The sequence below is a fragment of the Rana temporaria genome, chromosome 8, assembly GCF_905171775.1.
Source record: "Rana temporaria chromosome 8, aRanTem1.1, whole genome shotgun sequence".
Classification (NCBI taxonomy): Eukaryota; Metazoa; Chordata; class Amphibia; order Anura; family Ranidae; genus Rana; species Rana temporaria.
In genome coordinates this window covers 188,691,509-188,707,076 of record NC_053496.1, presented here as the reverse complement: position 1 = coordinate 188,707,076, position 15,568 = coordinate 188,691,509, and the positions used below count along the sequence as shown (strand labels likewise).

The 15,568-nt window shown below is 46.4% G+C and overlaps 1 protein-coding gene and 1 pseudogene across 1 annotated transcript in view; one reads left to right on the top strand and one right to left on the bottom strand.

The window, feature by feature from the left end:
• The window catches only part of LOC120909737, an 857,992-nt gene that overhangs the window by 651,872 nt on the left and 190,552 nt on the right, over positions 1 to 15,568 (top strand). The window lies entirely within an intron of this gene.
• Positions 1 to 15,568, bottom strand: part of LOC120909817 — a 41,055-nt pseudogene that overhangs the window by 18,432 nt on the left and 7,055 nt on the right.

Genomic DNA, 15,568 nt, shown 5'->3' with positions numbered 1-15,568 from the left:
GCTCTGGTGAACACCTGCTGGACCTTAGACTCCGTGCCCTGGGGAATCTTGGGTTCACGTTTCCTGTCCATCCGCAGCAGTTTGCTATTGGGTTCACTACCTTGCGGTGCACCCCTGTCTCCATCGGGGTGCATTTGTCACCTGGCCACAGGTGACCTGACAATAATACTGCCAAAATTCATAATCATTGTGGGAATGCGTGTCACATTTGTAAAAATTTATTTTAGAAAAAGAACTGTAAGTGTTTGTACTCAGCCAATGAAAGGTAAAGCCTAGAGGACCGCTGTTTAAGTGGTGGGGTTAACGTGTTTCGCCCTGGAAGACGACGTAAGAAAACAGACCTCTTGCAAGAGAATAATAGACCCCTAAGTCTCCATACAGCAAAATGTCTTCAGCCAATGAGAGGTAATGACTCAATTTTTATTTCAAAAGCCCTAGAGGACGGTCTTTTAGGTGGTTGGGTCAACATGTTTCATCCTGGAAGACGACTTGAGAAAACTGACCTCTTGCAAGAGAATAATAGACCTCTAAGTCTCCACACCACAAAATGTACTCAGCCAATGAGAGGGAATGACTCCATTTTTATTTTTCTCCTGCTATCAATGGCCAACACGGTACAACACTTCATCCATGTCTTTGGTGATCTCTGATCTCCTTATGAAGTGTTTCTTACATGATGAAGATCAGCCATGGAGTATATCTGAGGTGTATATCAGGGTGTGCTTCTTCCCCACATGTCCAGCAACATTCATATACAAGACATTTCCCGCACTCACTAATACACCTCGAGAGTTGTGTGGGACCCCTGATGTACAGGAAGACAGGACTTCAGTGAGGAACAATTCACTCACTCAGGACATGAATACGGCATCTCCCCCTTGTGAGATCTCTGATGTCTGGAAAGACTGGACTTGCTTGAAAAACTTTTCCCGCACTCAGGACAGGAAAGTGGCTTCTCCCCCGTGTGAGATCTCTGATGTACAGAAAGATTAAACTTCTCTGAAAAACATTTCCCACACTCAGGACAGGAATACGGCTTCTCCCCCGTGTGAGATCTCTCATGTTTGTAAAGACTGGACTTCTGTGAAAAACATTTCCCACACTCAGGACAGGAATACGGCTTCTCACCTGTGTGCAAACTTTGATGTCTGGAAAGGTGGGACAGCTCTGAAAAACATTTCCCGCACTCAGGACAGGAATGTGGCTTCTCACCCGTGTGAGACCTCCGATGTCTGTCAAGTTTTGATTTATCTATAAAACATTTTCCACACTCAGGACAGGAAAACGGCTTCTCCCCAGTGTGCAATTTTTGATGGGCGGAAAGACTGGACTTCAGTGAAAAACATTTCCCGCACTCAGGACAGGAATACGGCTTCTCCCCCGTGTGAGACCTCAGATGCATGTAAAGATGGGCCTTCACTGAATAACATTTCCCACACTCAGGACAGGAATGTGGCTTCTCCCCTGTATGAGATCTCTGATGGTAGTTAAGACCAGACTTCTGTGAAAAACATTTCCCGCACTCGGGACAGGAATACGGCTTCTCCCCTTTGTGAGATCTCTGGTGGGAGTTAAGACTAGACTTCTGTGAAAAACGTTTCCCGCACTCAGGACAGGAATACGGCTTCTCCCCTGTGTGAGATCTCTGATGTGCGTAAAGATAGGATGTTCGTGAAAAACATTTCCCGCACTCAGGGCATGAATATGGGTTGTCATCTGTGTGAGATGTTTTATGCTGAATTAGATCCGATTTTAAACAAAAAGACTTCCCGCATTCAGTACAGGGAAACCTCTCATCATTTGAAAAGATGGCACCATCCCGCACAGTCTGAGGTTCCTCAGGATAAGAGGAATACGATGGTCCGGCACCATCCCGCACAGTCTGAGGTTCCTCAGGATAAGAGGAATACGATGGTCCAGCACCGTCCCACACAGTCTGAGGTTCCTCAGGATAAGAGGAATACGATGGTCCGGCACTGTCCCGCACAGTCTGAGGTTCCTCAGGATAAGAGGAATACGATGGTCCGGCACCGTCTTGCACAGTCTGAGGTTCCTCAGGATAAGAGGAATACGATGGTCCATCTACACTGTGTGGTGCCAGATGGACATTTGAGGTAGTCGGGTTTTCTCCTGGACTATACTGTGTGATGTCCTCATCTTCTACTTTACAGTCTGGAGACAAAGTGAGACAATCCTCTGAGGTTTTCCTCATCTCCCGTCCATCTACTAAAATAGAAATACAAAGATTATTACTAGACATGAGCTGATTGGTTCCCCTAAACCAGGACTCCGCCCACATCAGGCAGCTTTGTCTCTGAGGATCTTACAATTCCCCCCTCAAGGTAAACTAGTAAATGGGTCCTCTGACCTCCTACCAGATCATTTCTTTATTCATGGACCTTAGTCAGAGAGAGAGGAAACAACGATGGTGTGAAGCATCAGCCCTGAAGAAGAGAAAGCCTCTCTACCGAAACGTGTTGGCTTGATGTATTTGTCACTACTCTCAAAAAACGTCACTTAATCTACCACTAAAATTGTATTTTTTTAGACATCTGATGCTCCTGCTTTCCTAATATTTCTAGTAAACTCACACCAGGGCAGGACGTCGCACTGTCACACTTGTCAGTGGTCATAAAACTATGGCTGCTTGGTGTAAATGATATAGGCTACAGCAGTTAGGACTATATAGTATCAGGAGTATGTAATGTACAACAGAGAATATAGTGCAGGGGTCAGGACCAATGGCAGAACTACCAGGGTCGCAAACGTTGCACTTGCGACTGGGCCCTTGCGTTATGCCACTGTGGGGGCCAAAGAGCCCTGGCTGGGATTGCTGGCTGCAGTGCTCTGAGCTGAGATTGTCTCTCACCCACAGCCCAGAGCCAGCACTGACCACCGCCCTGTAAATGGACGGAAGAGGTGAAATAACTGGATCTGCTTCTTCTCCTCCTCCTGTGTATGCCCTGCCCATATTCCAGTCCCCGGCAGTGCTGTGCCTCAGAAAAAGGGGATGTTTGAGGAAGTCTGAAGCCCAGCAGCCGGATGAGGAAAGGTGCCAGCAGCCGAAGCCTGAGCGTCCATCCAGGGGTGAGTTCTGTGACAAAACCCATTGTGTGTTTTGGAGGGGGCTGTGGGCTGGCCTTCTACCCACAGACTATGGCCCAGCAGAGAACGGGAGATTTGGAGGGCAATTTGCCGTCTCCCACCACCTGCATAGAAGAGCAGCAGGCCCACCTGTGTCCTGCTTTCTATAGAGGCCTTATTCTCCTCCACTAGTCCCAGTAGGCAGATCTCTGCCTCTAGATCTGCACCACTAAAGTGTTTGAATTTGGCGTGAAGAAAAGGCAACACTACCCATGATGGCAGGAAGGGGGTCCTGCTGCAGAACACGTGAAAGTGTTCCGCTGCATTTATTTATTAAAATGCTTAACCTACTTAGTCTTACCCGAAGGCCTTCGATGCGCAAAATAAAAAACATTGACATTAAAAGACCCTAGGAAAACCAACATACCAGAATGACAACACACAGTAAAAACTTGGGGATCTGTCCGTCACACCCCCATTAAAATTAGGTGACTCCCAAAGCTTGTACAAAAAGTACGATTTTTAATTCCTTTTGGAAATTCAGAAAGTCATTCTCAAGTCTCAGTTTCAGAGGCAAGGAGTTCCAAAATGATGTTACTTGTACTTCACTCGTTCTCCCTCCGCATTTTTTCTTTTAGAATTTTGGAATCTTCAATTTGGCCAAATTCGCCGATCTCAAGGATCAGGTAGGCGCATACTTGATGAATTTTTCCTTCGGGTACTCTGAGCCACATCCATGCAATGCCTTATGGACAAGACATCCAGTTTTGAACAGAACCCGTTTTTTTAACGGCAGAGAATGTAGGGCTCTAAGAGTTTGCGTGATGCTGTCACGACGACCAACACCCGCCAGTAATCTCGCTGCGGCATTCTGAATCAACTGGAGCTTGTAGATGGTACAAGCAGGCAAACCCAGGTACAGAGCATTGCAGTAGTCCAATCAACTGCTGACAATGGCATTGATCAAGGCGATCTTATCAGAGTCTGTGATATAGAGAAATGTCGACCTCAGAAGTCTCAGGTGCAAGTGGCATGAACTCACCACCTGATTTACCTGAGGGCGCATGTTCAACCTAGAGTCAAAGATGACACCCAAGTCCCTGACCTGAGTTTCTGGAATCGGAAAAGGTTTCAATGGGATCAATGGGGGGGGGGGGGGGGGGCCTTTGTGGTTTCTTGCATCATGGCCTTAAAGGCTCTAGTCAGGAGTATGTAATGTACAACATAGAGTATATAGTGCAGGGGTCAGGAGTATGTAATGTACAACATAGAGTATATAGTGCAGGGGTCAGGTGTATGTAATGTACAACATAGAGTATATAGTGCAGGGGTCAGGACTCATGAAATTGGTATTCAGTAATCAGTGGTGGCTGAAATGTTTATTGGAGACAAGTTGCAGAGGTCCCACACCGCTGCCTTCCATCTCCTGAGACTGCACTCAGTGACTTGGGTCTGAGACTATACAGACATATCCCTCCACCCGGCACAGCCAGCAAATAACAGAGCAAGTAACCCGGGAGAATTGTTCTGTCAGAGATCTCACTAGACCCGGGCATGGGGCAGAAGACCCAAGGTACATACCCCAGGTGTCTAGGTCAAGCAAACCTTATGGTGAAAATCAACATTTTCCTGCCAGCTGAACCCCAGAATCTCCATAAATCCAGTCTAGAGACATAAATTGTGTCTGCAGCACAGAGAAGGAAGATTATCCGAGAGAAATACAGGAATACAGGACGGGGAACACAGCTCAGGAAAGTGACCAGGGGATTACAGGCTGATATCACCCAGTCCCCGCCCTACTCTGGACCAATCAGTGAGCAGTATGGGTGGAGGAATGGATTTAGTGTTAATGACCCACCTGTGCTGATCTCTGTAGGAGTGTCCTCCTCTATAAATGTCCCCGTTATTCCATTCTCCTCCATAGACTGCTGATCATCCCTCACATACGTCTCTTCTTCTTCTTCTGATTTCACCTCAACTTTTGTATCCATCAGATCTTCACTCTAAACCAAGAGAATGAGAGAGAATATCATCTGTAAGATATAAACTTACATACAAAATCCACACATCATCTCCACCAGTCCATGTTCTAGATGCTCCGTCCCACCGACCTTGTAACAGTGGGGGATGGTGTGACCTTCCTGTGTGGAATCCCGGGAATACAGAGGATGGGGACATCTCTCTGGTGGGTTTCTGTAGCTGGATGACTCCACCATGGTGTCCTGGTACAGATCTTTGTGTTCTTCCTTCATCACCCCATCCTCATCATCCTCCTCTTTTATTTCTTCTTTAACCTCAACTTTAGGATCTCTCAGGTTTCCACTCTGAATATAGAATAAAAATGACATCAATGGTAACAATGCAGATAATGTACAGATCCTAATGATACGATCAGTGATTGTTCCTCATCTACCTGATGATGGTGGGGGATGGTGTGACCTTCCTGTGTGGAATCCCGGGAATACAGAGGACGGGGACATCTCTCTGGTGGGTTCCTGGTATTAGGTGGCTCCATCATATCCTTGTGTCCTTCTGAAAACTCCTCCATCACTCCATACTCCTCATCCTCCTCTTTATACTCTTCTTTAACAACAATATTATAATCTTCGAGGTTTCCACTCTAAATATAAAATAAAAACATTCATTGTAACAGACATGTTTGTGTAGAAATGCTAACTACCAATAATTGTTCCTCATCTACCTGATGGTGGGGGATGGTGTGACCTTCCTGTGTGGAATCCCGGGAATACAGAGGACGGGGACATCTCTCTGGTGGGTTCCCATTACTGGATCCATCTGTAGGAAACACACACACTGACTGAATACATTGTTTCTATGTGTTTATCAGATGATGGGGGATCTAGGTGGAGCCTCCGTACTGCTCTCTCCTTTACAATAAAGTCTCCTCTTACCCGGTGATGTGAGGGGCGGCTGATTCTCCATCATGACGTCCTTGTAGAGATCCTTGTGTCCTTCTAAATACTCCTCCATGGAGAAATAGACAGTGACATCCTGACACCTTAGAGGAACCTGACACACACAAAGATAAAGTCATCATCCAGACACACCCCTTGTGTTGAACCTTCACAGACATCAGGAATAGTTATTATCCCTCATTATATCTACACAAAGCTTCTAAAATACAAAAGTATACATTATAAATCTAATGGTAAAAAAAAAAAAAAAAAAAACACCCATCCCGTAATATCTCATAATCCATTCGTATAGACTGATAAAGTTAGAAGGTGATTGGTGGGAAAGGTGACACATCTCCAAAATGAGGAGAATGTTCCGGCCTTGTAAGTGGGGGAATGTTCTGACCCTAAAGGGGTTAATCTAGGTCTCCACACTATATATGTGTGTATCATCATCTGCTGGAGATAAAAGACGTCACAGTGACTATGGAGGAAGAGGACGGACATGACGGGGGTTACTGGGTGTAAATAGAAGATAAGATCTTATTACCTCATCTAATGCCTCTTTCAGCGATGTCTCCTCTGTACTTCCTCCTGACTCACCTCTCACCCGGAACTTCCTGTCTGTACCTGACATCACTTCCTGTCTGCTATAGAGACTTCCTGTCTGGGTAGACATGAGATCACCACCTTGTGTCCTTTGGAGAAACTGCAGTCCTGAGAAACGTCTGATAGGGGTGGATTTACTAAAGGCAAATACCGTATACTGTGCACTTTGCAAATGCAGTTTAGCAAATGAGATGAAGCTTGACTTTGCAAAGAATACCCAATCGCATTCAAGGAAAATAAGAAAAGAACAGAATTTTTACTTACAGATGATTGGATGATGGAAATCAGTAGACCTTTCCCTCATTTATTAAAAGCCTGTGAAATTTTTTTTTTTTTTAAGTCAGCAGCTACAAATACTGTAGCTGGTGACTTTTAATATAAGGACACTTACCTGTCCAGGGAGCCCGCGATGTTGGCATCCGATGCTGACCCGTCCCTCGGCTCCGGGTGCAGGTGCCAGCATCTTCACTATGGGAAACCGGAAGTGGAGCCATGCTTCTTCACAGCCAGTTTCCTACTGCACATAAACGAGTTGCGCTGCGTGTTCTGATGGTCCCTGCTGTCTTCTGGGACCCGAGTGTCTCCCAGAAGGCAGCGGGGGGTAAGGAGGAGAGGCCAGACATAGTGTAGTTCGCTGCACAAAGTGCGTCAATCTTTGCCCGGAAGTGGAAGTAGATACCTGGATTTGATAGGTATCTGCTCCTCCTTGAACGGTGCCAAATGTGGCACCGGAGGGGGTGAGGAATCCGATAAGCAGAAGTTCCATTTCAGGGTGGAACTCTACTTTAAGTGCACAGTCTATTAGTCATACCTCCCAACCATCCCGGATTCACCGGGATTGTCCCGCAAGTTGGTCCCTCTCCCGGAGTCCTGGCGAATCAAGGCTAAGTCCCGGAATGCCCGCGGTGTGTGCGGGTTGCCATGGTTCCCACACGCCACGAGCTACACTTGTATGGCATGCCCTCTGACACACACAGGCAGAGCAGAGCAGAGTGCACGGAATCTGCCCCTTAATCAAAATAAATTTGTTCCCCGGCCTGCCTTCATAGAACAACAGTTCCGTACTTGGGAGGTCCATATGATGTCAGGAGAAAAGAAGGGAGGCATTTACGATGAGCTTTAGCTACCCATTGGGGTGGTGCAGCTGCTTCCTCGGCCAATGGGTACTCAAAGAATATTGTCCTTCTCTTCATATTCGTCCCGCGGGCTTCCTGTGTTAGTGGATGGGGGATGAAGCAGCTCCGATGCGGGAAGGAGCCTGAACAAGAGCTGCATGAAATGAGTGTGAAGGTCCTGCAGTGATCCGAGGTGAGTGATCTGCTACTGACTGCACTGAAATGTCGCTCTCCTCCTTCTCTGAGCTCTCTCCACTCCCTTCAACACCCTCTCCTTCCCAGTCACTCAGCCCTTTCTCTTGATACATGGGCACCTCTGCACATAGCACCCTCTGTAACCTGCATGTAGCACCCTCTGAACCCTGCACTCTGTATGTAGCACCCTCTGAACTCTGTACTCTGTATGTAGCACCCTCTGAACTCTGTACATAGCACCCTCTGAACTCTGTACGTAGAACACTGCACGTAGCACCCTCTGAACTCTACACTCTGTACGTAGCACCCGCTGAACTCTGTACGTAGAACCCTCTGAACCCTGTACTCTGTACGTAACACCCTCTGAACCCTGTACGTAGCACCCGCTGAACTCTGTACGTAGCACCCTCTGAACCCTGCACTTTGTACGTAGCACCCGCTGAACTCTGTACGTAGAACCCTCTGAACCCTGTACTCTGTACGTAACACCCTCTGAACTCTGCACGTAGCACCCTCTGAACTCTACACTCTGTACGTAGCACCCGCTGAACTCTGTACGTAGCACCCTCTGAACCCTGCACTCTGTACGTAGCACCCGCTAAACTCTGTACGTAGAACCCTCTGAACCCTGTACTCTGTACGTAGCACCCTCTTAAAGGGTCACTAAAGGAAAAATGTTTTTTAGCTAAATAGCTTCCTTTACCTTACTGCAGTACTGGTTTCATGTCCTCATTGTTCGTTTTTGCTTTGAAGTTGCTGTAATTCTGCTGTGATCTCCACACTTCCTGGTTGCCTGTTTCCTTATAACCATGGTACTGGGAGATTTTCACGGTGGTCTAAGCTGTCATTACTGTGTGTCTAAAACTCCTCAGAACCAATCAGATTCATTTTAAAAACAAAACACTGCCCTGGATTTGTTGGTTTTGTTCTGTGAGTCTTCCCGACTCACCTCTCACCCGGAAATTCATGTATGTACCTTTAAAACCGAACGTGAAACTAGAGGCACATTATATGATACATTAAATTCAATTTTTAATCATTTTTAAAAGGAATCAGTTAACTTGTATGTCTCTATACCCTGTAAACAGTCATTTCAGCAAAAAAATGTTTTTCCTTTAGTGACCCTTTAACTCTACACTACACTCTGTACATAGCACCTGCTGAACTCTGTACGTAGCACCCTCTGAACCCTGCACTCTGTACGTAGCACCCTCTGAACCCTGCACTCTGTACATAGCACCCTCTGAACCTTGCACTCTGTACATAGCACCCTCTGAACTCTGAATATTGTACGTTTAACCACATCCCTTAAGCCCCTCCCACTGCTGGGTAATTGACCACGCCCACAATTAACCGCAACGTAGTACGTCACAGGTCTTTTTTCTCCTCCAGTGTTCCTCATTCTGAAGTTCAAAAGTTGGGAGGTATGTATTAGCCTTTAGTAAATCAACCCCACATTGTGAACCTGGCCTTGTGCTGTGTGTATGTACTGTATGTAGGGCACGCGGGTGACACTCTCTCCGTGTTCTCCTTTTCATTGGGCGCCAAGTGTGGGTCACATGAGAGGCCTGCCCTGTGATGGGTTCTTCTGGGTTATGCTGGGCACCTTGAACAGGTTCACTCACCTTACACACGGGGTAAGTTTACTCATCATTGCCACTGGACAAGGGGGAGGCCACTTTTAGGGGTAACTCAACCTTAAGACAGATCTCCAACTCTAGAGATGGCCGTACACCGTGTACACTTGAACAATAATCTATCCTCCAGTTAGCTCTCTCATTTCCATGTCAATGTACACCTTCCCTATCACAGCCGCATTTAGGAGGGACGCGCTGAGCCTATGCCCACTCCACCTGTCCAGTGTATCTCCGCTACCTCACTCCCAGCAACAGAATGGAGTTCCACTGAGCACCTAGCACTGATTCCTCACGTGCGCTCTGTTATCTTTTCCTCTTCCATACCTAGTGCCCAGGCTAGGAACCTCTAAGTGCAGATCGGCTCCTGTTGCTATGGGAGACGGACTGCCAGGGGAGATAATGCCGACAACAACTCCCTCGCTATAAGAGGATGTCCCATCACGGGTACAGGCGGCTCATTAAACCTCTGTCACCTTTGGTAACCACTAGACATGTGCAATTCCTTTTGGGTCCGAATATAAATTCAGACTCATTTTTGGGTATTCGGAGAATCGGATGTTTCCTGAATCTTAGAATAAAATAGGAATGAATTTTGTTGAAATTAGTCTAATTTCATATATTCGTTTTCTAATGAATTTCACATTTTTGGAATGAATTGATCGGTCAAAAATGATTCTAATTCTGTGTTTAAAATAGCTGATTTAGGCAATAATATATTGATGGGGACCAGGGGCTCTTCTCCACAACCCTGGCCTGGTAGTTGTGGGGGTGCGGGGGGGGGGGTTTATGAAATCTGTAAGCCCCCCATGTGAATAGGTATTCAAGACAAAACCTAATTTTGACAAGTCCTTTATTAAAAAACAAAAAAATAAATGTCCACTGAAGTATCTTCCAGATTCCAATAAGTCACCACCTGCACCCCCACAACCACCGGGCCAGGGTTGTGGGGAGGAGGCCCTTGTCCCCATCAACATAGGAACAAGGTGCTTGGGGGGGGGGGGGAGAGCAGAACACCTCATCCCAAAGCATTCCACCCATATTGAGGGCTGGTATGGTTCAGGGGATCGTTGAGGTCATAAGGGGCCGGGCCAGCAGGTGATGTTGCCAGGTGGCCATGCCCCTTACCTATGCAAGAAATGTCACCCGGCGGAGGAGGCATTCGGCGGTCAGCCATGGTTGCGGCCAGAGCGTTTTTTATTTTCTTTTTTTCAGCTCCGGCGGACATCATGATTGACATTGGATTTACATCGGGGGACATTGCTTTTTATTTATTTTTTATAAATTCCGAAAAGACTCCTGACTGAAGACCCCCACAACCACTGGCCAGGGTTGAGGGGAAGAGGCTCTTGTCCCCATTAACATGGGCAAAAGGTGCTTTGGGTTGGGGAGGGCAGAGCCTTTTTATTTTGTGGCCGGCGATTGTAACAGCGAGTCCATTTAAATAGGATTTGACTCGTTTTGCTGCAGCAGATTCTATACATGGTACAGATGTGTTACTTTACAGGCAGACTAAGGGGACCCCCCAGGCACTATATTTAAAGCACTATATTTTTGCACTTTAACCATCATTAAAATCAATACATTTTATCAGAAACAGACTTGTAAGTGTTTGTGAAATCTTCCACCACAAAATGTACTCAGCCAATGAGAGGTAATGACTTAATTTTTATTGTAAAAGCCTAAAGGACCGCCTTTAAGTGGTGGCATTAACGTGTTTCGTCCTGGAAGACGACTTAAGAAAACAGACCTCTTGCAAAGAGTTTTCACCACAAAATGTACTCAGCCAATGAGAGGGAATGACTCCATTTTTATTTTTCTCCTGCTATCAATGGCCAACACGGTACAACACTTCATCCATGTCTTTGGAGATCTCTGATCTCCTTATGAAGTGTTTCTTACATGATGAAGATCAGCCATGGAGTATATCTGAGGTGTATATCAGGGTGTGCTTCTTCCCCAGCAACATTCATATACAAGACATTTCCCGCACTCACTAATACACCTCGAGGGTTGTGTGGGACCCCTGATGTACAGGAAGACAGGACTTCAGTGAGGAACATTTCTCTCACTCAGGAAAGGAATACGACTTCTCCCCCGTGTGAGACCTCAGATGTCTGTAAAGACTGGACTTCATTGAAAAACATTTCCCGCACTCAGGACAGGAATGTGGCTTCTCCCCTGTGTGAGACTTCAGATGGGAGTTAAGATGGGCCTTCAATAAAAAACATTTAGAGCACTCAGGACAGGAATGCGGCTTCTCCCCCGTGTGAGATCGCTGATGTCTGTAAAGACTGGACTTCACTGAAAAACTTTTCTCACACTCAGGACATGAATGTGGCTTCTCCCCCGTGTGAGACCTCAGATGTGTGTAAATATGGGCCTTCACTGAAAAACATTTCCCGCACTCAGGACAGGAATGTGGCCTCTCCCCCGTGTGAGACCGTTGGTGTCGGCCGAGAATGGATTTGCTTGTAAAACATTTCCCGCACTCAGAACAAGGATAAGGCTTTTCCCCTGTGTGAGACCATTGATGTATGACAAGCTCTGCCTTTTTTATAAAACATTTCCCGCACGTAGAACAGGAATACGGCTTCTCGCCCGTGTGCAGTTGCTGATGAGTGTGAAGATTGGACTTATCTGAAAAACATTTCCCGCACTCAGGACAGGAATACGGCTTCTCTCCTGTGTGAGATCTTTCATGCACAATAAGATGGGCATTAGAACGGAAATGCTTCCCGCACTCAGTACAGGGAAACCTCTTATCTGTTGGAAGGGTGGCACAGTCCCTCACAGTCTGAGGCTCCTCAGGATAAGAGGAATACGATGGACCGGTACCGTCCCGCACAGTCTGAGGTTCCTCAGGATAAGAGGAATACGATGGTCCAGCACCGTCCCGCACAGTCTGAGGTTCCTCAGGATAAGAGGAATACGATGGTACGGCACCGTCCCGCACAGTCTGAGGTTCCTCAGGGTAAGAGGAATACGATGGTACGGCACCGTCCCGCACAGTCTGAGGTTCCTCAGGATAAGAGGAATACGATGGTCCGGCACCGTCCCGCACAGTCTGAGGTTCCTCAGGATAAGAGGAATACGATGGTCCGGCACCGTCCCGCACAGTCTGAGGTTCCTCAGGATAAGAGGAATACGATGGTCCGGCACCGTCCCGCACAGTCTGAGGTTCCTCAGGATAAGAGGAATACGATGGTCCGGCACCGTCCCGCACAGTCTGAGGTTCCTCAGGATAAGAGGAATACGATGGTCCGGCACCGTCCCGCACAGTCTGAGGTTCCTCAGGATAAGAGGAATACGATGGTCCGGCACCGTCCCGCACAGTCTGAGGTTCCTTAGGATAAGAGGAATACGATGGTCCATCTACACTGTGTGGTGCCGGATGGACATTTGAGATAGTCAGGTTTTCTCCTGGACTATACTGTGTGATGTCCTCATCTTCTACTTTACAGTCTGGAGACAAAGTGAGACAATCCTCTGAGGTTTTCCTCATCTCCCGTCCATCTACTAAAATAGAAATACAAAGATTATTACTAGACATGAGCTGATTGGTTCCCCTAAACCAGGACTCCGCCCACATCAGGCAGCTTTGTCTCTGAGGATCTTACAATTCCCCCCTCAAGGTAACTAGTAAATGGCTCCTCTGATCTCCACTTAGCTTATTTTTGCACTTTAATGACTCAGTCAGTGAAAAGTTTACTTCATAATCTGGACCAATCAGTGAGCAGTATGGGTGGAGGAATGGATTTAGTGTTAATAACCCACCTGTGCTGATCTCTGTAGGAGTGTCCTCCTCTATAAATGTCCCCGTTATTCCATCCTCCTCCATAGACTGCTGATCATCCCTCACATACGTCTCTTCTTCTTCTGATTTCACCTCAAATTCTATATCGATTGGATCTCCACTCTAAACCAAGAGAATGAGAGAGAATATCATCTGTAAGATATAAACTTACATACAAAATCCACACATCATCTCCACCAGTCCATGTTCTAGATGCTTCTGCCCCACCCACCTTGTAACAGTGGGGGATGGTGTGACCTTCCTGTGTGGAATCCCGGCAATACAGAGGACGGGGACATCTCTCTGGGGGGTTCCTGGTATTAGGTGGCTCCATCATATCCTTGTGTCCTTCTGAAAACTCCTCCTTCACTCCATACTCCTCATCCTCCTCTTTATACTCTTCTTTGACAACAATATTATAATCCCAGAAGTTTCCACTCTGAATATATAATAAAACATTCATTATAATAAACATGCTGTGTATAAATCATAACTACCAATAATTGTTCCTCATCTACCTGATGATGGTGGGGGGTGGTGTGTTCTTCCTCCATCACCCCATCCTCATCATCCTCCTCCTTTATCTCTTCTTTAACCTCAACTTTAGGATCTCTCAGGTTTCCACTCTGAATATAGAATAAAAATGACATCAATGGTAACAATGCAGATAATGTACAGATCCTAATGATACTATCAGTGATTGTTCCTCATCTACCTGATGATGGTGGGGGATGGTGTGACCTTCCTGTGTGGAATCCCGGGAATCCAGAGGACGGGGACATCTCTCTGGTGGGTTCCCATTACTGGATCCATCTGTAGGAAACACACACACTGACTGAATACATTGTTTCTATGTGTTTATCAGATGATGGGGGATCTAGGTGGAGCCTCCGTACTGCTCTCTCCTTTACAATAAAGTCTCCTCTTACCCGGTGATGTGAGGGGCGGCTGATTGTCCATCATGACGTCCTTGTGGAGATCCTTGTGTCCTTCTAAATACTCCTACATAGAAAAATAGACAGTGACATCACCTGATACTTACAAAGATAAAGTCATCATCCAGACCTTTACAGACATCAGGGATAGTTATTTCCTCCTCCATAATGCCTCGACAAACTGGGTGTTATAAAAATGGCAGTAGTGTTAGCTGTAGAATGAGTTTTGCAGTGTTTTTTAGCTGTTTTCAGAGTAAGGCCGGGTTCACATATGTGGGGGGGGGGGGGGGCGAGGGTTCTGCATAAAACCCTCATCCCGTATTATCGTATAATTCATTATTATAAACTGATGAGGGGAGAAGGTGATGCGTGGGGAAAGGTGAAACATCTTAAAAAAATAAGAGGATGTTCAGGCCCCCGTAAGTGGGGGAATGTTCTGACCCTGAAGGGGTTAATCTAGGTTTCCACACTATATATTATTATACAGGATGTATATGACGAAAACAGTTTACGCAGCACTTTACAATATAAAATGTAGACAATACAGTTACAATACAAGAGGATAAAAGCTTACAATCTAATAGGGTGGGGTAGGTGGTACAAAAGGTTGTAACTGTGGGGAATGAGCTGATGGAAGTGGTAAAAGATTAGTTGGAGACCTGATAGGCTTCCCTATAGAGATCAGTTTTCAGGGATCGCCTGAAGGCAGCAAGATTAGGGGATAGCCGGACAGGTTGGGGTAGCGAGTTCCAGAGTATGGGAGAGGCTCTGGAGAAATCCTGGAGACGAGCATGGGAGGAGGAGACGAGAGAGCTTGAGAGTAAGAGGTCTTGAGAAGAGCGGAGAGGACGGTTTGGGTGATATTTGGAGATGAGATTGGTGATGTAGCTCGGGGCAGAGGTATGAATGGCTTTGTATGTTGTGGTTAGTATTTTACATTTCATTCACTGGGCGATCGGGAGCCAGTGGAGGGATTGGTGAAGAACACTGAATATTACCAGTTCGGTTTATGTGTGTATCTTCATCTGCTGGAGATAAAAGACGTCACAGTGACTATGGAGGAAGAGGACGGACATGACGGGGTTACTGGGTGTAAATAGAAAATAAGATCTTATTACCTCCTGCCAGTTTCTTTAATGTCTTCTCGTTACTGCCTCCCAACTCTCCTCTCACCTGGAACTTCCTGTTTATACCTGACATCACTTCCTGCCTGTGACATTACTTCCTGTTTTCCATAGAGACTTCCTCACTCTATGGTAGAAGCGAGATTACCACCTTCTGGGAC